Genomic DNA, 13,763 nt, shown 5'->3' on the forward strand with positions numbered 1-13,763 from the left:
TAAAGAGGTATATCTGCAATTCTGCTACATCTAATTGTTGCAGAGTTGCTGGGATGGTTTTATGCCGTATTTTAGAGCAGGGAAAGTTTGTGTAAGCTAGACCTGCTTCTCTTCAAACTCAAGTCCTTCTTTATTGTTCCTGAAATTTATTTTTTTTTTTTGCCCTCATTTCTTTGCATGAGGCTGTGCTTAGGGTATAGAACAACTTTTTTTCAGTCAGAGCAACAAAAAGAGCAAAAGTGGTGTCAGGGTTTTAGGGTGTTGTAATCTTCTTACTGTAGAAATAATCCTTTAAGCAAAGGCGCTCTATCTGGAGAAGAATGTTTCTTCAGTTTTTTTAGAACAATCAGACCTGTTGGTTAACACCACTCCCCTCAGTCCCCCATCATTTAAAATAAGCATTTTGAGGCTACAGATTAGCTGGTTCTATAAATAAAAGCTAGTGTCCAGTAAAACTCAAATCTTAACAGTTTTTGAAACCTACTGCACAACCTTGGGAGCCTGCCTTACCTGAGTTTGCAGTGAGAAGCTGTGCTGGAAGCAAGTATGGGTTGTGTGCGTGGCCACGGTGCTATGACGGTGTTGGTATCTGTGCTAATACTCTCCTGGCAGTCAAAGTGAATTCCTTCTAGGTCTAATGGTTTTATGGTTAAGGTTTCATGGTTACACAAATGCAATAAAATCTTGGTAACAACTCTTCATGTTTTCATCAGATTCTCTATATTTGCTTGAAAGCAAAATTTGCTTGAAAAGCTTAATGACATATAAATAACTTTTTAAATTTTGAAGTAAAATAGTAATTTTTTGGTTTAAAAACCATTATGTTCAAAAGCTTTGAACTTTTCTTGCAAACCCAGGTAGTCTTACCATAAGATAACTGTAATGATTGGTGTTGGAAGACATTGGCTGTAATTATGTTTCTTAAAACAGCCTAAACTGGGAGTTAGTCTAAAGAAATATTGAGAACTGCACAGATACTACCTTATCCGCTGACCTCCATTTTTGTGAGAGGGGAAAAAACCTAACCTAAGTTCAATGAACTTGATTCAGCTCCTTAAAGTTTCAGCAAGTCTTCTGTAGATTCTTGAGAAGAAACCAGAGAGAAACTGGGATTCTTCTGAAAGAAATAGCTGCCACAAGTGGAGCAATAAGTTGGGCTTAGCTCTCTGAGGCTACAGAAAAGGTTAGTCTTTGTATTGGCTCAAGGAAAAGGGTGAAGGTTTGGCTGAACAGTATTTTATCTGAATTGGTTCTCTCAACCCAGCTATAAATCAAGGCTTGAATAGTGTACTAGTGAGTATAAAATACTGAGATATAAATCAAGACTTGAACACTGTACCTGTGAGTATAAAACACTGGATGTTGTACAAGTCAAGGCTCAAAATCTGTCTGTATGAAAAGCTTGGAGAGATAAATGGTAGCACTTGAACACTGGCTGTTTGGAATATAAAACACTAGGGTTATATGTCTCATTTTGACATTAGTTCTTGAACACGTGTACATCACAATTGCCAACTCAAAATGAAATACTCAGTCTCATACCTGCCTGCTGAGATGACAAGCACTTCAAAACTTATTTCCTGCATGCAGTCTCCTTACAAATGAATTTCTTGGTGTGTACTGTACTTTGCATGGAAGAAAGGGAATGTTCTTTTGATACCAGAAGGAGCTTGTATATTTTGGTATTGAATAAATGAGCATTTCTTACATCATTTAAACATAAATCACATTGAAGGAAGGTGGCTGCTTTTCACCTACTTAGAAGGTGACATGTTTTCAGCTGGGGAATATGTTGACCTAAGCTTTCTAGACAATCTGTTTTGAAGAGGGATTGTGACTTGGTTGCCAAGCAGTTTACTTTGGCTAATAGTTCTTTTAACTTGTCTTTCTGTGGGAGGCATTGTTTGCCTACTCTGCTGAAGAATACTGATCAGGGATTTTATCTTTGGATCCCCCTTATTCATACAGAGTTAAGTCAACTGCTTGTAAGGACCCATATCAAATTGGTACAGCACTACAAATTCTGGGTGGAATCTGACTGATGTATAGGGTCATGGAACAAATGTAAACGTCCCTTAATTATTCTGAGCCTGACTCGTGGCATCATGATCCAGGCATTGTTAAAGTTTTCAGTCTCCTTGAGGTGCCAGAAGAGTCCGTAGAGGAGGCATCATAATTTGTCTGGTTTTAATTCATTATTTCTTCCCTTTCTACAAATGGTCCTGGCCTGCTAAGTAAGGCTTGTGTAATCACTCAGTGATTTTAGTAAAACTATTATGGAAAAGATCAAACACTTCTGCTGGCAGTCTTCCTGAACACTTTTTGTATGTTAGCTATTAAAACTAGTTTTACTTCCATATTGTTGAAAGATATGTCATGGCAAAGTTTTTAGTTCCCCTCTCAACATTTTGTTAGTAAGCCAAAGCTGTTTGCCATTTTTCTGGTACAAACAAGAGTGAGACTCACTGTGGTGTCCCATCTATGCAAGGTAGGAGACATTAACTTGTTTTGCTGTAATACTTTGACTCCAAGTTGAATTACACTCCAACTTTAAGTGTTGCAGATATGCATAACAGTCTTTGCTCTGGAGAGTAGTGGTTTAAACAAGGTAAATGAGAATCAGGTAAATAAGTTAGAGTAAGGGCTCTTTGTTTAGGTGCTTAACTTCTTTGAAGTAGAGGACAACTGTCACAGTACAAAAATCAGGGAAGCCTAATGAAACTACTAAGCAGCAGTGTGAAAACCACAGTACCTCTCTATCCATGCATAATTACATTTACAGCTGTACTTCTTCTCAATCTAATCAAAAGGATAAGTAGTTTTCTAAAAGAAAACTAATTTTTCCTAAAAGTGCAGAATTGAAATGTAGAGGTAATTGGTTTGCCACAAAATATAATAGTAGTATTCTTTTTAGATTGATAAATGTGGTACTCCTGTATATCTGAAGACTTTTGTGCTGATTGTGGCTCAATTTAGACAGGAAAAAGTGTATCCCTTCTGTTCTCTAACAACTGTCTAACTAATATTAACAGTCTTCATTCTGGAAGATGCTGACTATGTAATTTCTAATGGTGGAGAATAGTGGAAATGACCTTGAGGTTCATCCTTTCCTGATGTGCTAGGTAAATGTTTAGTTCTCTAAAGCACTCCTTAGTGGAAGTGAATAAGAACCCCTACTGCACTGTCTAGAGTTTAATCTCCTGTTCAGCACAGTAGCAGAAAGTCCTGGATTCAACTTCTGCTGATTCTGAGCACAGAAGTTGTGGGGTTTTTGACTACCTATTGCATAAGTTGACTTGCAGACAGTTTGTGTTCTCTGTACAGCAAACTTGCCCAGTGGTACAGAAAAAGCCAAGATATCCCACCTTCCCAGATTAGAAAACCACTAGGTTAGGGAGAATTCTGTGTATTGAAAGGGATGGAGCTGTGTTTAGTTATTGCTGAGTAAGAGTGAAGTCACTGAAAACTAGGATGGAACACTGTCTAAACTCATATCTATGCATTGCACACTCAGTAAGGTATGGCTTCTGTTAAGGAAAAAAGAAACGAGCTGATTGTGTAATTAAGGACTAACTCCTTGTCTACAAACAGACAAGGGACGATTTGTAGTTGCACACATAGCTGTAACTCAGTCTGGGTCTTTCCTGATTTCTGAATTCTTGGCTCTAAGTTCTAATATTGTAGCGTAGATTTAATGTTATCCAGATACCCCTCTCAGTAACTTATTTGCATATTTCTAAAGTTTAAAACTTTTTGCTATGTCCAAGCTCAGTTAGTTTAATTTTCCCCCTTTTTTTCTTTCCTTCATTGTCTCTTAATCTTATTGTGACCTTGCGCTGAACAAGTAAGTGTCAAATCATAATCAGTTTCCAACTTTGTATCATGAATGTGGTCAAGTTCCTCCTTTTCAGAAAATCTCATTAGTTAAGAGTACATATTTTTGTAATTGCTACACTGAACCCCTTATAGTAGGTATAACTTCACATACTTTAGTTACAGCCCTCTCCTGTTGCATGTTTCGAGGCTGCACCTTGAATACTGTATTCAGTTTTGGGCCCCTCACTACAAGAAGGACATTGAGGTGCTGGAGCGTGTCCAGAGAAGGGCAACGAAGCCGGTGAAGGGCCTGGAGAACAAGTCTTATGAGGAGCAGCTGAGGGAACTGGGGTTGTTTAGTCTGGAGAAGCGGAGGCTGAGGGGAGACCATATCACTCTCTACAACTACCTGAAAGGAGGTTGTAGTGAGGTGGGTGTCAGTCTCTTCTCCCAAGTAACTAGCGATAGGACGAGACGAAATGGCCTCAAGTTGCATCTGGAGAGGTTTAGATTGGGTATTAGGAAAAATTTCTTTACTGAAAGGGTGGTCAGGCATTGGAACAGGCTGCCAAGAGAGGTGGTGGAGTCACCATCCCCAGAGGAGTTAAAAAACCATATAGACGTGGCACTTCAGGACATGGTTTGGTAGGCATGGAGGTGTTGGGTTGATGGTTGGACTAGATGATCTTAGAGGTCTTTTCCAACCTTAATGATTCTATGTTTCTAACTTAAGGGTATCTTAAATTTTTCCATTTACATAATCTTTCTCAGATTATTTGAGATTAATTTAAAGCAGGAGAAAAAATGTACATGTAGGTTCTTCCTTGCAGTAAGGCTGCCAAGCTAATGTCATCTGTGTAAAGCTATTCTGATATTGAAAGGTATCTAAAGAGCACGACAGCAGCTCTTCTGCTACCTTTTTCCCGCCTCTTAGCTTCCACCCATGTGGTTAATACTAGGGGTATGGCCTAGTTTCTGTGCAACCTGATCACCTGGGCTCTAAAAGCTGTAACTGGCCTGAAGGAAAGAAACCACATTTTCAGACCAGTTGGAATAAACCCAGTGTTTCTGCAACTGTGTTTACACAAGGATTTATGCTGAACTCTTGTCACAGTTTAGGAATCACCCTAGCAAATTTAGAAGTCATCCAGGAACAATGGGATAACTGTATATGCTGTAAGTAACGCAGAATTAAAAAAAGTCCCACAACTCATAAATGGCAATAGAAACAACAGTTGCAGCTGAGACTTTAAAATTCATAGCCTGAAATACCTATGCACACCATTCATCATATGACTTCAAATGAGTACTTGGTGAAGTATCTAATGCACAAAGTGCTTGGCTCTGCCAATGGGATTGTAAATATGCATTCATGACAGGACTGTGGATAGTAAGCCGTTCAGTTCCTACTGGGTGTGTGATGTGTCCTCAGCTGTGAAAACTTAAGTGACAGCTTTTAGAATTAGGTGTCCAAATGTTCTCCTGGAACAAGGTGAACACTCTGGACTCCCTTTTTCACAACAGGAGGAAGCATCTTTCAAAGAGCAATTGAACTCAGAGGCAATTAATTACCAAATGGCAATTTCGATTATTTTAAGTAGGGCTCTAAGGAAAGAGATCATCTGAGGGCTGAGTAAATGAATGTTCAGTCCTTAAAGGGAGGATGGAAGGGAAGGCTCTTTAAGGGTTAAAGAGATCAGTGTGCAGATTTGTGGTAGAGTATCGCCCTGGGAGATTGTAAAACCTTATTTTGGTCATCACAGAGCAGCAAACAATGGATTTCTTCATAAGAGGAGGAAAAAGGTCTCAGTTTAAAGAAGTGGTTGCTCTTCTTTGAAAAAGATAGCTCAGAAGTGTTTGTACTCCTGCACTTTTCCCAGACAAGTATAGTTTTAGAAGCAGTAGTGTCAACTCCTGTGTCATGAATCTCAGCAAGACAGGCTCTGAAGTAAGAAGCAAAGAACACTGGTTATTCTTAGATTGCTCAGAGTTGGAATTTTTATGGTGTTTTTTGAGAATGTAGTTAATTACTCCACCAGGATCTACCTTGTTTTATGTGTTGTGAAACAATAATAGACTGCTACTGAAGCCATTGCAAAAGCAGGTATTTTTGCTTTTTTCTGGTTCACTGCAAGTAAAGGGATTGTCACTGTTCTTTTCAGCACGTATAGTGTCCTTCATATTTCTGCTTCAGTTTCAAGCTTAGGGTATTGAGCAATTTAAACTCCACAGCTAAGTTGGCTCAATTCCTTCTGGCAAAGTTTAGTCCTCATCTAGAATTTCTACCTGAAAAGAAGGCTGACCTCCGGCTGGCATCCTTATGATGGTAATCTTTTTTCCTTGTTTTGGGTTTTTATTTTCCCTGTCAGAATTTTACCAGAGAATTAGCTAGCATTCATGCACACAAATTACAGCTGTCTCTATAAATGTAGGTTGGGTGGTTTTTTTCCTGTTTGAATTTTTGAATTAACTCTCTTCCCTACTTCCCCCAGGCTTTTACAGTGTCTAAATTTGAGTTAGCTCACTAAGAATCTATGCTAATGTCATCTTGTATTCATGGACTCAAGTGTATTTATGCTGTATAGGTAATTCAGATTAGCCCAACTGTTCCAGCCTTTGGTGTTCACAACTAGGAAAATCTCATTCAGCTAGCACAGTGCAGTTCTATTAGTGCAGCTATTGAAGCATGAAATAACACCCCCAGCCCCAGTTAAAAATGAAGCAGCAAGAAAGACCTTAAAATCAGAGTTTTTGTTTTCAGTGTAGCTTTACCAAATACGCAAAGGCATCACTGGCTTTATCAACCTTATCCCTCCTCTTGTGTGGCTATTAATCTGAGTTGTGTAACTATGCAGCACCCCTGATAATGGTGTCTAAACACTTTGGGGAATTAAGGTAGGATTATAACTGCATTTTACTTATACATCATCCTAACAGTTGAAGGATAATACACCTTATGGAGAATCTAGTTCCTAAATCTGAAGCACATTTTATTTGGAGTCCTTAAGTGCCCATCATCCAACTACCAATGCACAGTTCAGATGCATTGTAAGGGCTTGCAAGTCAATTAAGCTTCAGTATTTTTTTAACTAAATTACTCTTCTGACACACTGTTCATGATCACTTGTGATCAAAAAGTGAGTGAGCTGAATCTTCCATTATTGTGTGAAAATATTTGACATACCCAATAAGAGGATATTAAATACCTTCTATTGGTTTAGCTAGTTTAAATGTGCCAAGGTGCTCTAGGTTTAGTGAGTATATCTACCTTATGTGATACAACATTGTAAGGGTGCCTTGATGTTCCTGGAAGTTGCATAGCTGCAGCAATACTACTCTGCAACTGGATTACTACTGTACCTTTTTTAATATGCAGTTGGAGCTGGCTTGGGTATCTTTTTGCAGCACTACTGGGAGATGTCTCATAAGGGAATACTAACATGTGATGAGGGGTAACATCTGAAGTTCATGCCATTTTTCCATGTGACAGCCCCTAAAGACAAAGCATAACACAAAGCAGAGTGCATTTGAGCCCTGTTTACTGTAGTCTTATGTGAAGTTATGAAAGAGTTATTCTCTTGAGCTTTGTGCTGCAGCAGGACACCTCAAGAACATTGAATGCCTGGTCCTGACCTCAGAGAGGGAATCTCATACCTGTTACACAGTGGAGCTCTTTTTTCTTTTTTTCTGAGCGTAGCTTGCTTCCTTGGGAAGACTCATACAGCCTTTGTAGTGCAAATATGAGCATTAACCTAGACAAAGCTTAATTAACTGCTCTGTGCAGGCATAGGATCTTCTGGGTAAGAAGCTGTTTTAGGATTTGAGTCTGTTTTTCAGCTTTAATGACATGAGTTGAATATTCTGCTGCTTTTATTGTTCAGCCTATTAACTCTGCTGAGAGTGCATGCTATGTTAAAGTGAGAGAAATCCAGCTTTTTTCCTGCCTTTCCTTTTCCCCATCTAGAAATGAACTGGTTGTCCAAATTTGGTAAACAAAATTCACATAGTTCATGACAAGTTTTGCCTGTCTATGTATACCTATGTCTTCAAGTAAAGACAGAGCCATATGCATGCTAATGAAGGCAAAATTTTCTCTCTGGGGACCCGTCCTTTATAGTTCATGAAATCAACCTTTGTGTAAGTGTGGAAAAAGCTACAGGAGATTTTTGTTCCCATGGAAAAGCAAGTTTCTTTTCCAGTGCTGGAAGATGGAAACCAGCAAAGTCCAAGGTTAGAAGGTTAAATAAAGCCCATTTTGAATAACACAATGCAAATGGTGTATAATTTCAACTAAAAAGGAGTTGTTGCCTGTAGAGAGTGCTGAGGTAAATAGAAATTGGCCATCGGAGATGAACATTTTGATGCTTCTGTTAACACAGCCTGACATGCAAGCAGGAGAAATGAAGTTGTATACATTCAATATAAATATTTTTGTTCAAAATTCCATGGAATCTAGTTTGCATCTGCATAGAAATAATTGTCTCCTTAAAAATAAAGCTTGCTTATGCATGACAGCTTTGGTCAGACTTGAAGAGGGGAAAAAGCATTTAAAAAAAAAACCAACAATGAAAGCTATCATATCTAGTTTCTTCTGCAAGTGCTCCTTTTTGCCTTCAGGTACTGCTGTGGGCAGTATCTTCAGTTCTTCCCCACAAGCAATGTCAGGTCTTTCTGCAAGGGCAGGCAGGCACAGGGCTAAGCTCAGTTGTCTGTACCCAACTGTATGTATTTAGAGGTAATAAGAACATGAGATATGCAGGTTGAAATTTTCACAACTGCAAGAGAAGGACAAAAAGAAGCAAGCAAGTCTAGGGAGTGGACTGAAAAGCCTAGAGGCTGAAGTCAGGAGAGGATAGGAGTAGGGAAACCAGTGGCTGTGGAATGGTATAGTGTTGAGGCTCAGGAGGAATTAAGGGGCATGAAGACAGCAGAGTTGGGAGAATCTTTTTCTTGTTCCTCCCTGCCAGGGACTGTGATATGGACAAGACATGCAGGTCTGCCTTATGTACTTACCCAGGCAGTGGGACTGCTGCTCCTCCCTTTCCTACTGTCATCTTTTTCTTCAAGCCTTGCATTTATGTCTCAAACTACTTTTTGCTGTGCTGTGACACTACAGTGCTCTAAAACCTCCCTAAATTGTCAGTTTCTCCTGAAAGGGGGAGAGAGGTAAGTGCTATATGGAAGTTCAATAGACTGGGATACTTCTGGAAGTATCTTTCACATCTCTGAGCAGATGTGTCCTCTACTTTTCTTTTCTTACAGTTTATGCCTAAATAGTTGTGAGGGGGTAGAAAACAAGGCAGACTTATATAAGCCTTGTTTTTGTGGCTGTTACACTGCATCACTACAAGGTGAGACAGAAAACAAATAGCAGCCTCATGTATGATTTTTCTTGGGTTTTTGTTTTTTTTTTTTTTTTTCTGTGTTAGAAGTAAGGATTTAACTTAAACCACTTTAATGAAGGCTTTTTGCCCTTAAATTCTTCACCTTGATGTCTTGGAGTCAGCAGCACTCATGTACTAAAGTAAATTGAGAGAAAATGAGAAGATCCAATTGATTTCTCAGATGTAGGGCTAAAACCAGCTTGCATTTAATTATTACACTGATAATAAACCAGCCACTATTGTTTTTCTTCTAATATTCTTTGAGTGGAGTCAGCTTTATCAACATATTTCAGGCAAAATCCAGTCCCTACTACTCCATTTACCTTGGAGAGTTGACTAATCACTGGGGCATTTGAGCTACTGTATGGCAAAGGGAAAGCTATAAGCTGATTACTGAGAGTCCAGAAAATTAATGTTTTTGTTAAATTCTGAGCAGAGAGATAAGGGCTTCTTAAAGATATGCTGAGATGTGGTGTTCTTTCTTGGCCTTATCAAATTGTTGCTGTAACTGCCCATTCTGTACTGAACCATGAAGTAATCCCGTTCTGCTGTGAAAGATTTGAGCTGTTGACTTGGTTGTTTTTTTCCCCCCAAGTATTCTGTAACATAGCTGTTACTGCCACTCAAAATTCAGCAGCTGGTCACAGGTTGATAGGCCTTTAACAGGGTGTCTTAATTTTATCCCCAGGCAAGAGACATCTTGGCTTTAATAACCTCCATGTAAAAGCTGTCTAAGTTCACAGCCTTTAATGTCTAGCTGTGTAAGTTGCAGCACAAAGAGGTCTCAGACAAGTGCTATTTCTTGCTGTTCTAGAAGGCTCAACTGACACTGAATATAGGTATTCTGTGAAGGTGTGATGGTGGTTTGAAAGAGCTTGCTATCAAAATGGCAGAGAAAGAGAGGAAAGAAGGGAAATTATGTACTCAAGGTTGCAGAGGTCAGTGTCAAATGTTCCCTACTAGGCCAACTCTTGTTCTGTCCTTCCATGTTCTCAGGAGAACTCTGAAACACTAATTAGAAGAAGGCATTATTATTCTCTAAACTAGGATACTGCAGAACTTTTTGTAGGTGTCAAATGTTAGCACTAATCAAATGATATTAAGATGGCAAGTTAGCAGACATATCCATTGTGCAAGTTGATTGATGAAAGAAAAATAGTAATAGGACCAAAGCAAAAATTTCCTAGAAGTATATAAGTTCTTTCAACTACAGAAAACATGGGTCTGTAGGCATATCCAATGCAAAGTTTAACAAGTGGTAATAATTACAATTGGTTATTTATGAGGTTCTAAAATTTGAGGCTTAATTTAGAAAGTGGAAGAACTGAGACTTCATTTGAACATAAGCTTTCTATTGAAGTTACTTGTGATTTTTTTTTTTTTTGGCTGAACCCATACACAGAGGTTCCTTGCCTCTGCAGAGAAGTTGTTGGCATTCTGACACTGCATTCCCGCTACCTCATGATTTGTGTAGTGTACACTGCTGTAGTTATTATTCAGAGCCCTTTGCTTCTCTCAATCTTTTAAACTCCCACTTCATTTCTTTAAGTGATCAAGAATGTTTTCTGGTATTTGGGACCTGGGACATGCAGAACATCCTTTCTCATTCCTGTGTCTACTCCATTTACTCTCTACCTTTTTCTGATACTCATGGATTTACCTGTAAAGTAGAAGGACACCACATGTTTGATTGAAGTCTCATCTAGCTTTGGAAATCTCAGTGACTGATTATCTAGGCAAGGGGAATTTGGCTGTTATAGATGGCTTGGATGTCCAAAAATGCTGTAGCCAGAGCCATTCAAGGGCTCCTAGAATTGCTGCCTTGTAAGAGGAGTAGTCTTCATGTGAATAAATGTCTAATTAAAGAACAGAAAGCAAAGATCAGTTTTGTGAACAGGGGGAGGTCATTAGTGAAATACCACATCATTCTCCTAGTGTCCATGCTTTTTTTAAAAATGGTATTTTGCTTAAGTGCCCCACAAAAAGATTATTTTGTAGATGGAAAACCTATTCAGGGTAGTCAAACCAAAAAATTGGCATCAGGATGTCATGGGTGCCAGAAGCTTATAAGAATCCTCTGAATCCACTTATATCTCTGGGATAATAATCTATCTAGGGTATTCCATGAAACCCCTGAGTCTCAGATTCCAACAGGCTGAGAGAATGTGTAGGGAATTATATACTTTCCCAGTCCCTTTGTAGGTGTCTGCTATTGGCTACTGTTGGAGAGAAAAGATACTTCATGGACCTTTGGTCTGACCTCATGCAGCAGATCTTTGTTAAACTTTATTTATCCAAGTTACAGCCAGGTTTCTATTTATTTACTTTTAAATTTAGGACATGGAGTCATAGAAACAGGTTGTCAGACATCTTGGCAGATTAGCATTTTAGGACTATATCTATGTATACTTTGTCTACCTGCTTGAAAATCAAACACACAACCAAATCATCCCACCCCATCCCCTACCAATGCCTACCACCCCCCAAAACAAATCAAAAAATGAAGACTGCAAAATAATGCCACCTTGTGATGGTGACCATTATAGTTTGGATAACCTGTGCTTTAAGATCTATCACAATCACAACTTGGAATTTTACTCAACCCTAGTATCCACATCAAAGCTGAGGTACCATAATGGCAATTTCAGTCCCCTCTCAAAAGCTGCCCTAGCAAAGTAATTTTTCAAATCGGTATTAGTAGTAGCTCTTTTCAGGTACTTGAGAGTAATAAACACTGAAGGGGAAAGGGAATTGTTCGGGACAGCCAAAAAGATATTTTTCTTTATGTAACTGCCAACTGGATTCTTTCCAGAAGTCATGTAGCCTTAATTCATCAGCCAGAACTGAGTGAAGCTGCAGCATCTTTCTAGATGGGGATGGTGGGAAGAACTAGCTCTGCTCACTACTGAGATCTAACACCTTGTACATCAGTCTGAAATGTGAATTGCAACATATGTCTGCTCTCTAAACACAAAAGTGATTTGATGGTGTTATTTTGATGGCTCTACAGCTAATGCATGTTTTTCATGTTTCATATAAGACATCTTACAAATTAAAGTGTACAATCTGGGGGCTTTACGCTTGTACCTCAGAATGCTTAGTCTTAGTTCACACTGAACTTGCCGAAAATTTGCAATTCAGTTCACGTTGCAGTGTTCTTTGTGTCTTATTCACTATTCTTTAAGGCACATGCAAGTTGTAAAATTGTTTTTTGTATTAGTTTGGCCTAAGAAACATGCTTTTGTTCATATGAAGCTTACTCATCTGATCAGGCTAATGATACTAGCATTTTACTTCCTGTTTCTTATCTCTGTTCTACAATGCAGGAAGTATTTTTTTTATGTAACCTTTGGATCATGTGGGACAATTGCACTAATGAGGATGTGTAACAATATGCAACAGAGGTCAGTCTTTGTTATGAGTAGTATCACGTATACCTGACACATCCCACCTCTAGTGTTGGGCATACAGCCTCAAAGAGTTCTAAGTATGAGGCTTTTCACTGTGAAAGCACAGTCATGCATTCGATTTCTGCTTTTTAGAGCCAAAGGCCCTGTCAACTTACTGGATTGTTAGAGGCTGAGGGAGATAAGGGTCTGTCATGAGTAGGTATGTGTTTATAGTGTATAGAACTGATTAGACTGGTATAAGGACTGGAAAGAAAAAATTGAAGGTTCTCACCCTTGATCATGTTTTGCTTCTAAGCATGAATATTCTCAGAATAGACATCTAGAGCTTGCATGACTTCCAGTTCTGAAATCATAGAGTAGTTTGAATTGGTAGGGATGACTGTATGTCATCTTCTCTGGCCCTCTGCTCAAAGCAGATTCAGTAAGATCAGGCTGTTCAGCAACTTTTCTGGTCAAGTTTTGGATATCCCCAAGGATGGAGCTCATACAGCCTCCCTGGGCCGTTGTTTCAATATATTACCACCTTTGTAGTGATTTTTTTTTTTTTTTTTTACTAGGCCAAGATAATATTTAATTTCTAGCCAAGATAATGACAGAGAAATTAATTACATTAATACTATTTTTGCTTTATCTAAATCCAGATATTGTGCATTTCTTGTTGGAATGCAAGTAATTCTGTAGAACCTTGAATTTTGGCTATAGCTCAGCCAAAAGCAGAGTATTCTGTCCTTTTTGGAGTACATGAATTGTTGATATAGAATTTATATATAGAGATCACTGATTTTTGTGGGATAGATCCTTGATTTTGTTTGAAAGCATTAGCCTATGTGGATTATTTGACCTTTGATAATCAATACTGGAACAGGTCACAGTTGCTTTTCTCACTGAAATCAAATGCTTAACAATCTGTTACATGCTTCATTAACGCTGGTCAAAGTAATATGAAAATGAATTGTTTGTGTCTGAAGCTAAAGCTACCTCATTTACTACCAGTCTATTTATAGTAAGGGATATTTACAAGGCTCATGAATTCTTACTTTGAATTCTTAAATATTAAACCAGAACTGATTCACAGGAGGCATTTTGGACCCATTCTGCTGGGTGTGCATCAGGATAGCCTTGACACTGGAAGGTTGTTTTATTCCCTGTGTTT

Source organism: Ciconia boyciana, chromosome 7 (genome assembly GCF_034638445.1).
Source record: "Ciconia boyciana chromosome 7, ASM3463844v1, whole genome shotgun sequence".
Classification (NCBI taxonomy): Eukaryota; Metazoa; Chordata; class Aves; order Ciconiiformes; family Ciconiidae; genus Ciconia; species Ciconia boyciana.